Source organism: Triticum dicoccoides, unplaced genomic scaffold, assembly GCF_002162155.2.
Source record: "Triticum dicoccoides isolate Atlit2015 ecotype Zavitan unplaced genomic scaffold, WEW_v2.0 scaffold184109, whole genome shotgun sequence".
In the NCBI taxonomy this organism is placed as follows: Eukaryota; Viridiplantae; Streptophyta; class Magnoliopsida; order Poales; family Poaceae; genus Triticum; species Triticum dicoccoides.
The window spans coordinates 1-11,052 of NW_021227327.1; the positions used below are offsets into that span (position 1 = coordinate 1).

The following is an 11,052-nucleotide window of genomic DNA, read 5'->3' on the forward strand; positions in this document are numbered from 1 at the left end:
GAGAGAGAGAGAGAGAGAGAGAGAGAGAGAGGGAGAGGGAGAGGGAGAAGAGAGGGAGAGAGAACGCCTTAGAATTAACCATATTCAACACACATTTTTTTGTTGTTTTGTGTGAACACCGAGGCCATCGCTGGCGAGGATGAGAAGGAGGATAAGCGGCAACATAAATATGATACCTCGCAAAAATAAAGAAAATGGACCTATTATGGTCTTGAGTGACGGTTGTTGAGTTAAGAGCGTGTGTTATGTTTTCTCTCCCGTTGCAACTCACGGGCTCTTTTGCTAGTATATATGAAGAAAAGAAAATTGGTTGTTCGTTTGTCTCACGTTACCACGGGACGGGCCTGTATACTGAATTTGCTGGTGACATTTCTGGCCCACTCAATCAATTGCTTCACCGGCCACCCACCCACTGGTACGTACAGATCCACCATTTGGCCCATCGTTGTCCATCTTCAATTCGGCCCTGTCCTCCTCGTTGACACCCTTTGTTGGCACAATCATGCATGGTAATAAGAGCAACTCTAACGTGCTGACCCAAATGGTACGCGCGTGATCGTTTGGGTCGAAACGAATAAAAACGCCAGCCCAACGCGCCGGCACAAATCCAAAAGCCGACCGCTCGCTGTTCATTTGCATGCATTCCTAGCTCATGGGTGTCCCACTATCGTTACCCGACGTGAACCTCCCCCAAGGGTGGCACCTCGACCCGTTCCGCATCCGGGTCCCAGCCATGCTGCAGCTCTTGATGGTGCGTGCCGACAAGATCCGTCTACCCTAGCAGGCCCAGTCCTTGCGAAATCACTAATTAAGGAGTACTCGTTGCAAAGAACACTCCACTTTCCCAGGTCACGACAAGTGACGCACATGCAACGCGCCACTTGTCGCAACCAGGGAGTTTTCCCTTTTTTCGTAGATCCGTTTATTCAAAACGTTTTATCTCTTAAACCGTGCATCCAAATCTCGAACCGTTTTCACCATTGGATGCCTCGCGTCAAGATCTTCAAAACTAGATCCCATGTTGATAGGTTTTGACGAACCTTTTTTTCATGAAAAAAACAAGACGAAAAAAACCGAGCAAAAAAACCAGACCGGGAGCATGGTTTTTTTCCCTTTCCGAAATAGGCACGCCCGTGCCTCTCGCGAAATCACAGCCGTGCCTCTCACAAAAGCAAAACCGTGACTCTCGCGAAAGAAAAAAAACAGAAAACGTGTATTTTTTCCCCTTTCCGAGAGGCACGGCCGTGACTTTCGCGAAAGCACAACCGTGCCTCTCGCGGAAGCAAAACCATGACTCTCACGAAAGAAAAAAATAGAAAACGCGTTTTATTTTTCCCTTTCCGAAAGGCACAGCCGTGACTTTCGCGAAAGCACAACCGTGCCTCTCGCAGAAGCAAAACCGTGACTCTCACGAAAGAAAAAAAAACAGAAAACGCGTTTTATTTTCCCTTTCCGAGAGGCACGGTCGTGACTCTCGCGAAAGCACAACCGTGCCTCTCACGGAAGCAAAACCGTGACTCTCGCGAAAGAAAAAAAACAGAAAATGCGTTTTTTTGTTTCCGAAAGGCACTGCCGTGACTCTCGCTAAAGCACAACCGTTCCTCTCGCGGAAGAAAAACCGTGACTTTCGCGAAAGGAAAAAAAAAGAAAACGCATTTTTTCACGCAAATTTTTTTTTAAAAAAAATTTGGTCGAAAAGCTAAGAAAGACCGAGGGAAAACGAAAACGTTGAAAAAACCAAGAAAAAAACAGTTCAAAAGCCGAAAACGCGTGCGGAAAAATAAAAAAAACAAAATCCGAAGGGAGCGTCCAGAGCGTGACACGTGGCGAATGGCTGAGAGCGCGCCAAGTGGCGCTGATCGTTGCGAGGCTCCCGAAGGAGCGCTCGTTAACTAGTTGCTCCCCAGTCCTTGTCTGCAAGCCACTGGGGAATCTTGCGATCGCAAGTGGGCCGGCCTGATGGCCCACGAGTTGAATCTTCCACCCCCCGCTGCTTCTCTTGATCGACTTCATGAATTCTAGTACCGCCAATAGAATCGCTGACACATACGGCTGAAGATTTGGATTGTCGGAGGGGTACTTACACTACACTGTAGCTTCCTTCGATGATAACAACCAAATCTCTCGGTTAGAACTCAGATGCCTTCAGGACTGCGATAGTAAAGAATTTGTCCTGAAGCATACTGCCAGCTTCAACAAGCTTATGAGCATGACTGGGAAGGAGTACATGCCGGTTGAGATACATCCAGATTGCGACACCATTTTCCCCATCTCATGTTTAGGTTATACCTTGTTAGCATATGATATGCGACATTAGAAAGTTGGATGTATCATTAAATCTTGAGAAGAGCAACACACGACGACTTCTATCCTTAAATCTAGTGGAGAGGTGCGACGTGGAACTATTGTGGCTCGCGACCTCGGGTGGCACACGTCCATTCCTTGTCGGCATGGTGCGGTGTTGGTGTTGTATCTGGTGGCTCTGCTCTCGGTCGGCCGTCGATGGATTTAGCAGCTGGTGCTGGTGATTGACCGCCGGTGGTCTCCACAAGGTGCGGTTGACTGGTACTCTCGATTGCCGTGATGACGAATGTTTAATAGATTAGAAGTTTTTTCGCAAAACATATCTTCTGCCTTGCTCTGCTTTGAGCTTGAGCCAGCACGCATACTGGCTTAGCTGTGGCATCACAAGCTACGTACTAGCTGTTGGTCCACAGATGCATACAGAAGGGAATAAAGAAAATGTTTCTTTGCCACTGTTGTATTTGATTGCCCGAACTACTCTAGTAGTTGTTTGGCGCCATACTGTTTGAGGAGAGGATTACGATGTGTGCTTCTTTGGGTCATCCCTTCTATATATGGTAGACTCCGTCCTGTTTCATTATACCATTGTCTCTCTTACTATATATAAATAAACCGTGAGGTTGGGTCTTGGCCAGTTTGTAATTGGGGTGCCATATGCCTTCACAATGGATGGCTCATGCAGTGCGTCGCTGGACCATGGTTGTGTTGCTGTTTATGACGTCTTTAAGCTCCATTTGCATCCATGGTCAGCTTGACAGTCACGGTAACTAATAACATCCCTTCTCTCTTGACCCTACGTGGTAAATGAGCTCCATTTGCACCAGTTATTTTGTTTACGTCGTAAATCTTCCCGTGACAGGTAAAATATTAGCAAGGAATTCATGCTACCAAAGGTTTCCTTTTCCTTTTCCTCCGCCAAGGAATAGGTTTGGTTTTATATGACTTTGCTTTTTGCCGCCATGTTTTATAGGCTCTATGCATCCTAAATATGCAGAAGCCTAGGGTGTACTCGTTGTATTTGCGTCCCCTTGATGCTTTATTTTAAATCAATAAATTCACCCATTATTACTGAAAAAAAATGATACCCCACAACCACGGGGAACAAGATTGAACTTGTTTACTCGGGGACCTTATATGCCAACTTTAGATGGGTTTTGGCAGTTGCCATGAACGGGATTAGTGGTGTGAGACAGCAGGAGGTGATTGGGTGCAGCGAGACGATGAAGGGCGAGATTCGGAAAGGGTTTGTTGCTGCTGTGTTTGTAGTTTTCTTAAAGATCAAAACTATGTTTTCCATGAAAAAACCATGTTGTATCACTTTTTCAGGCTTGTCTGGTTGCTTGCAATTGTAGCACGGCAATGATCGTTGTTGATAGGGTCAGAAAATATGCATTTATTAGATCCTAACACCCATTCCATTTTCATATCCATTTGTCAGGTTTCATACGCATCGACTGTGGATATACCACAGACCCGACTTACACAGATTCCAAGACAGGTATATCATATGTATGGGATGAGGGTTTCACTGATACAGGACTGATCCACAATGTTGACATGGAGAATTTGCAACCCGACCTTGCATACCGGTACCATAATCTTCGCTTCTTCCCTACCGGAGAACGTAACTGCTACACACTGCGGTCCCTAAAACCGGGTGGCAAGTACCTTGTTAGGGCTGCATTTGGCTATGGTGACTATGACAAGCTAAATAGGCTTCCTACCTTTGATCTTTACTTCGGGGCCAACTACTGGACAACAGTGAACATTGTCAATTCTAGTACAGCGTATGTGTTTGAGATAATTGCTTTGTGCCCTGCCGACTTCCTGCAGATTTGCTTGGTGAATATAGGATCCGGAACACCTTTCATCTCAGGGCTTGATTTGAGGTCACTCAAAGAAAATCTTTATCCGCAGGTGAATGTGGGACAGACCTTTGTTTTGCTCAGCTTTTTTCGTGACACAGTTGGTTTTGGACCCAATCGCTACCACTTCGGAACAAACTATGGGCACATTAGGTGAGCAGATCGGGCAAAGTTATTACTTAGATAGGTTGATAGACTATGTAATTAATGTTTCTTCCTTTCTTCTTCTTATTACGTTAAATTGACCATGCTCAATGTTATTCCTTTCAATAATTACCCAAGGTTCCCAGATGACCCCTACGACCGTATGTGGCAAAGATACCAAGATGTTCCCAGCTGGACAGATGTAACCAACAAATCGGATGAGCCTGTCCAGAACTCTCCAAACAACAACTACGATGCACCATCGGCAGTGATGCGTAGTGCATCCACTCCAGTGAATGGTTCAAGGATGGACATATCCTGGAGTGCAGATGCATCCATGGGTGTTGGCGTTGACACCAAGTACTCTCTTGCACTCTACTTTGCCGAGCTGGAGGCTGTCCAAGGGTTGAGGCAATTTGATGTATCAGTGGACAACAACCAATTAGTTGCTGGATTCAGTCCAACCTACTTGATTGCTACTGTTCTCCCAGCGATTGTCCAAGGCTCAGGCGAGCACAGCATCTCCCTCCTGGCAACATCAAAATCTGTGCTCCCGCCTTTGATCAACGCAATGGAGATATTCATGGTGTGGCCCCTGAATGAATCTACTACTGCATCTTTAGATGGTATACTATGGCATCCTCTTCTTATGTTGGTAGCTCTAATTTAATTACTTGGGTCAGTCAAGTCACCAAAACTAATGTGCTACTTAACTGCTGAGGCAAAGAGTAGTCTTGTCATGAGAATTCAAAACCAAAAAAATTTGGGTCTGATTAGTAGAATTTAAAAGAAATCACGCTAAATTCACACACTATATTTTAACTTACGTAGATCTTAACTTATAAATACACACATAAGTTCATAATTGGACGTATCTACCACATCATCTCAATAATGTTCTGCTGAATGTAGTTTCAGTGTTCTTCTGCTCAGTTTAGTTTTAGTGCATGGGTGTTTCGTTCATCCCGATATGTGCATAACTGAATATGTACATTTTCGCCTACACGTTTATTTGGTATCTTCAGCCAATGCTATGATGACAATCCAGACAAAGTTTGCGGTGAAGAGAAACTGGGTGGGTGATCCGTGCGCCCCTATATCTTTTGCATGGTATGGTTTGGATTGCAGTTACATTCCCGGTGGTCCCCCAAGAATAACTGCCCTGTGAGTTCTAAAGAACATAACTTATATGCGATGTAAAATGAGTAGTGTGTGCAGTTCCACGTATGATGATTGTTCCATCTTCCTTGCAGAAACTTGTCATCCAGTGGGTTGGTTGGTGAAATAGATGCTTCCTTTGGCCAGCTAACATTGCTCCAACGCTTGTAAGTTCTTTAGATTACCACCTCAGATTTCCCTAAGACTATACGAAGAGTCTCCCCAAGACCGCTCAGTATTGTCTCTGCCAGTAACGTTAGTAACACATTACCATATGAAACCTAGAAGCTACAGGCTTGCAAAAACTAAAAGCAACGTTGAGTTTTGATTTTGAACTGTATTTGTCCGACCTTTTTTGACATGGAAAGTTTATCAAATCTTGAGGTCGGTAATTATTGTTGTTGAGCCCAAGTACAAAGTATCTCACTATGAAAGCTCAAACTTGTTGAAAGCAAGGGAATTCATTCCATCATACTTAAGCATTTGTTTGTGAGTGTTTCATGTCACTTTTCATTCCAGGGATCTATCACACAACAATCTATCGGGAACAATACCTTATTTTCTGGGTCAAGTGCCATCACTTACATTTTTGTACGTGTCCCGACAATCTGACTTGTATTGCAAACTGTATAGCATAGAACCACTTTCCAGTTTCTTTATCTCTTATAGGGATTTGTCAAGCAACGACCTCAATGGACCAATTCCTATGAACCTGCTACAAAAATCTCAGGACGGATTTCTGACACTAAGGTTTGCACATGTTTCCTATATATCGCCATTACACCTGTTAAGCTTCATGCACTAACCAATACAACAAAAATTTCAAACTGATAGAAAGGTCTAGACAATCCTCATATACACTTCAACACCCCCTATCATGTGTGACGTGGAAAGCCAACACTCAAATAGACTCAGAGGCATGACTTATGAGGCCTATATGTGAACAAAGTGGGGAGCAGCAGCAATTTTTGGATAAATTGTGAAAGTCGGGACTTGAACTCAAGGCTTTGGGCCATGTACCATGTTAAGCTTCATGCACTAGGCAACACAACAAAAAGGCTGAACAGATGAAAAGGGCTAGGCAATACACATACACTTCAACAACACCATCGTCGATGAATTTGATGGAGGCAATTGGTTGCAGTAGATATTTTCTTCAAATCAAATGTGGATAATTTGAACCTCTTTCCCGGTCTAGTTACCATGGGCATATTACCATTATAATTCTTATATTTTTCACATTTACTTGACTAAGTGATAATGAGAGCTAGTGGTTAAAAATATATGTTCATCTAGTACTATTTAAGCACACTTGCAATAAGTTCAATAAAAAAGAAGTCAACTTTGAACCCTGATCTATTAGTTCACTTTTCAACCTTGAACTTTGGAATTGTTATTTTTTTACCTTGAACTCTTGCATCAATATATTTTACCCCCTTGGCCCTATCCCAAGAGGTCTTGTGATGACTGAGATGCCACGTAGCAAACATGTGGCATTATGCATCAGCATTACCATAAAAGCAGCTTAATTAAAATAATATAGAAAATATGTGGATTTCTCTCTGTAAATTATAAGCTAGGAGAGTACTATAATACCTGAATCACAGGTATTTCCAATAACTCCAAATTTAACATTCTTAAATCTTTCCTGAGATTTTTCTAGGATCGACAATAACCCAAACCTATGTGGAAGTCCTCCTTGCAACCCATCTCCAAACAAAAAGAAGAAAACAAAATCTATACTCCAAATTGTTGTTCCTGTAATTGCCGCTCTAGTTCTTGTGGCTCTGCTTGTGCTTGTCATTTGGTCCAGAAGGAAGAAGAGACCAGGTAACAAAATCAATATCAACTTATGAATAGTGGTATTACCAAGGGAGTTTAGCATGATTGATTGGCATTCCTTTTGAGTGCGTACTAAAATACGAGCAGTGTTTATGCTGCCTTTAGATGTGCCTCGTTCTGCTAATCAGTTCGAGAACTGGAGCTTCAAGTACAAGGAACTCAAGATCATTACCAATAACTTCAACACTGTAATCGGAAGGGGTGGATTTGGCCCTGTGTATTTTGGCTGTTTGGAGAATGGAACTCCTGGTGCAGTAAAGATGCTTTCAGAGACATCTTCACAAGGTTATGCAGAATTTTTAGCTGAGGTACATGTAGTCAGTCATGTACATTTACCACTCAAGAAAATTAGTATATGTGTATCAGATATCATACAATACATATTGCCGGTTTATGAATTATCCAATATTTTAAATAGCACGCTATTTCGCCGTTATAACGCGGTTATAGCATATTTGAAAGGGAGACGTTACGTTTTGACAAAATCAGACGCTACGCCGCTAATCGCGTAATTAGCGTGCTACACACGCTATAACTTTGTAACGTTGTAACGTTACGACGTGCAGATCATGCAAAACTGAAATAAGCACAGCCCAGCAGGCCCAGCAGGCCAAAACTAACCCACGACCACCAGCTTTCTCACTCCTTTTATCAGATTCTCCCACGAGACCTAACCAGCAAGCCCAGGTGGCTGCCCCGGTGGCTGTTGATGTTAGAGACTCTTAAAACTATGGTTGTTGATGTTTGAGACTTACTATTTTTATGTGCTGGATTTGGCCCTTATGCATATATTGCTTGCTCTTATGAAAAATTTAGTTGCTTAAATACTTTATTTCTAGATATATTTGATTTTTTTTGCAAACGCTATTTTGAAATATAGCACGCTATTAGCGTGCTATAACTTGTGTAGCATTTAGAGAAGGGCCTCGCTATATTTTGTAGCGCGCTATTTAAAATATTGGAATTATCATATCCATACCGCAGGCTCAGCACCTAGCGAGGGTCCATCACAAGAACTTGGTGTCCTTAGTTGGTTTTTGCAGGGATAGAAAACATCTAAGCCTTGTCTATGAGTACATGGATGGAGGAAACCTGCAGGACCGGCTCAGAGGTTAGTAACTTTTGCCCCACTCCCACATCATTCTGCGGGAGTGCAAAGGTAAGTTCAGCATGGTTGCGGAGTATGTCCTGCAAGCTTCTGCTCAACAAAATCTCAGCTGCTCCTAACTCAGGGACTCTTTGATTCAAAAGATTACTAAAGGAACTTTGGAGGATTGTTTGATTCATAGGAATACATTCCACAAGAAATTTTCTTGGGGTTTCATCTGTACTAGTTTCTATAGGAAAATTTGCCCACTCCAACCTCATGTGAAGGATCATACGTATTTCCTGCACACAATCACACACCCATACGAATCCTGTAGTATTGAAGATGATATGTCACTCCATTCTTGTGTTTTTCCTATTTCTGTATTTCTTTAGTGACACAAGTTCAGGACATGATGCCCCTTGTCCCACTAACTTGCGGGTCTTGTGTCCGCTTGTCAATGAGATGGGGGTGACATATCCTAAAACATCGTAAATATCTGGTAATTTACTCTATGCTCCTGCGAACATTCTAAAGTCTTAAGATATCGACATTTCTACTTCTTCCTATATGACCAGACCTGCAACGAATAGACACTACTCACATATAGATACAGGCCTCAACCGTCAGACAGATTAGTTACCCAATGTTAGCTAGGTAAAATCGCAAACCATTGTTTCTGAGTTCTTACTATAGAAGTATGTAAATTTGGTTGCTTGCAAAATACTTGAAAGCTGGTTTACGAATGAATACTTGAAAAATAGTAAGCTACTACTGCATCAGGTTACCAGCCCTCTCTTGAAAGTTAACTAGTTTATCTAATTTAGTTTTTGTTGACAGGTCAAGAATCCCTTAATTGGCTGCAACGCCTGAAGATCGCATTGGACTCTGCCTACGGTATGCGGAAAGTTTCTTTTTCTTTTTCACATGTGGGCTGTTGTCTATATACCATATCCCTTCAATGCTAGAAATCATCGATGTTTTGATCGTGTAGACATCATCTAAGTTTAAATTATCCATGCATGTAGGACTGGAATACCTGCACAAATCCTGCAGCCCACCCTTGATACATAGAGATGTCAAGACTGGGAATATTCTACTTACTTCAAATATGGAGGCAAAATTATCGGATTTTGGCCTTACAAGGGCTTTCAGCGGTGGCACGAGAAAACACACAACCACCCAACCAGCTGGTACCCTAGGCTACCTGGACCCAGAGTACGCATGCACGTTCTTGACCCTCATTTATCATATTTCTGTTGAAACAATTGTTGCGCATAGGTCGCCCCTATTATGTTTCAACACTTTTTGTTTGAGTAAAATGTGAGACTTAGCTCTGAGCAGGTACTACGCAACCTCTCATCTGAGCGAGAAGAGTGACGTGTACAGTTTTGGCGTCGTTCTCCTGGTGCTCATCACAGGCCAGCCAACAATCATCATCATCAGCGACACAGAGAGAACCAACATCTCTCATTGGGCACGCCACAGGCTCTCTGAAGGTGACATCGACAGCATGACCGACCCGATGATAAGAGGAGACTGCGACATCAACTCTGTGTGGAAGGTGGCGGAGCTGGCCCTGCGGTGCACGGAGCACACGGGACGGGACCGGCCGACGATGGTGGAGGTCTTGGAGGGGATCAAAGAGAGCTTGCAGCTGGAGAGCTCTTCGCGCTCCAGGAGATGCAGCTCGGATGGAACAGGCGGTTAGGAGTTTTCTGACGCCGAGACTGTTGGTGCGCTTGAGACAGAACTAATCGGGGAAACATCGGCGCGTTAACATTTCTGGATTAGATTTACTTTGGATCGCTAGTGGAGGTGCGATTTGCTGATTTGCACTGTATGGCTTGGAGGTGTATGACCAATATTGCTGGAAATTCGCCCTCAGGATCGATCACATCAAATCACGACGAACACGCACACACAAAAACTGATAGCCAAGGGCCCATGTCGTGCCCTCTATTTTCCTTTTTATTGCTTTTCTATTTTCTTGCCACGGTTACAAAGTTGCAGGCCCTGTGTATCTATATATACACGTCGGCCAGCCCCAATGCTAACCATAACCGACTTTGACTCAGCCTAAACTCTTAGACTCCTACTAGTACACGAGTTGACTCCAATACGTACTACTAATCTACTAAACTACACGGCAACCTAGTACACCGTATACTACTATGACACTTCACGTGCATGCACAACATGCACACGTACCTTAATTAACTAGCACTCATCAATCTAATCAAGATTACTGCTAACAAATATTACTCCTATTGGGAAACACGTTAGTTGTTTTTATTTCATTCTTGCGGGAAGAACACGTCAATTATTTGGCAGCTGACAGGGTCGGAAGAAGAGGATCGACACGTTATTACTCATATCGGGAAACACATTGTTTGCACTGTACACATTATTGGTGATTAGCGCACTCCCTGCCTACGATACTACTAGCATGTATGAACTCCACTAAACTTGATTTGTACAAGAAAGAGCTTTCCCTTACTGTTGCAATGCATGAACAACTGCAGTAGCCCGTAATCAATGAGATTAATTTGGAGCCGATAGCAGTAACAGATACCTAAAAACTGTTGGCACTAATATTCATTAATGTATTTGCATGTTTACTTTTGTTATACCACATGTATGTTTTTTTTT

At 43.1% G+C, this 11,052-nt stretch overlaps 1 pseudogene; it reads left to right on the forward strand.

Moving 5' to 3' along the window:
• Positions 1 to 3,470: 3,470 nt before the first annotated feature.
• LOC119344762 lies at positions 3,471 to 10,111 on the forward strand (annotated as a pseudogene).
• The last annotated feature ends 941 nt before the right edge of the window (positions 10,112 to 11,052 follow it).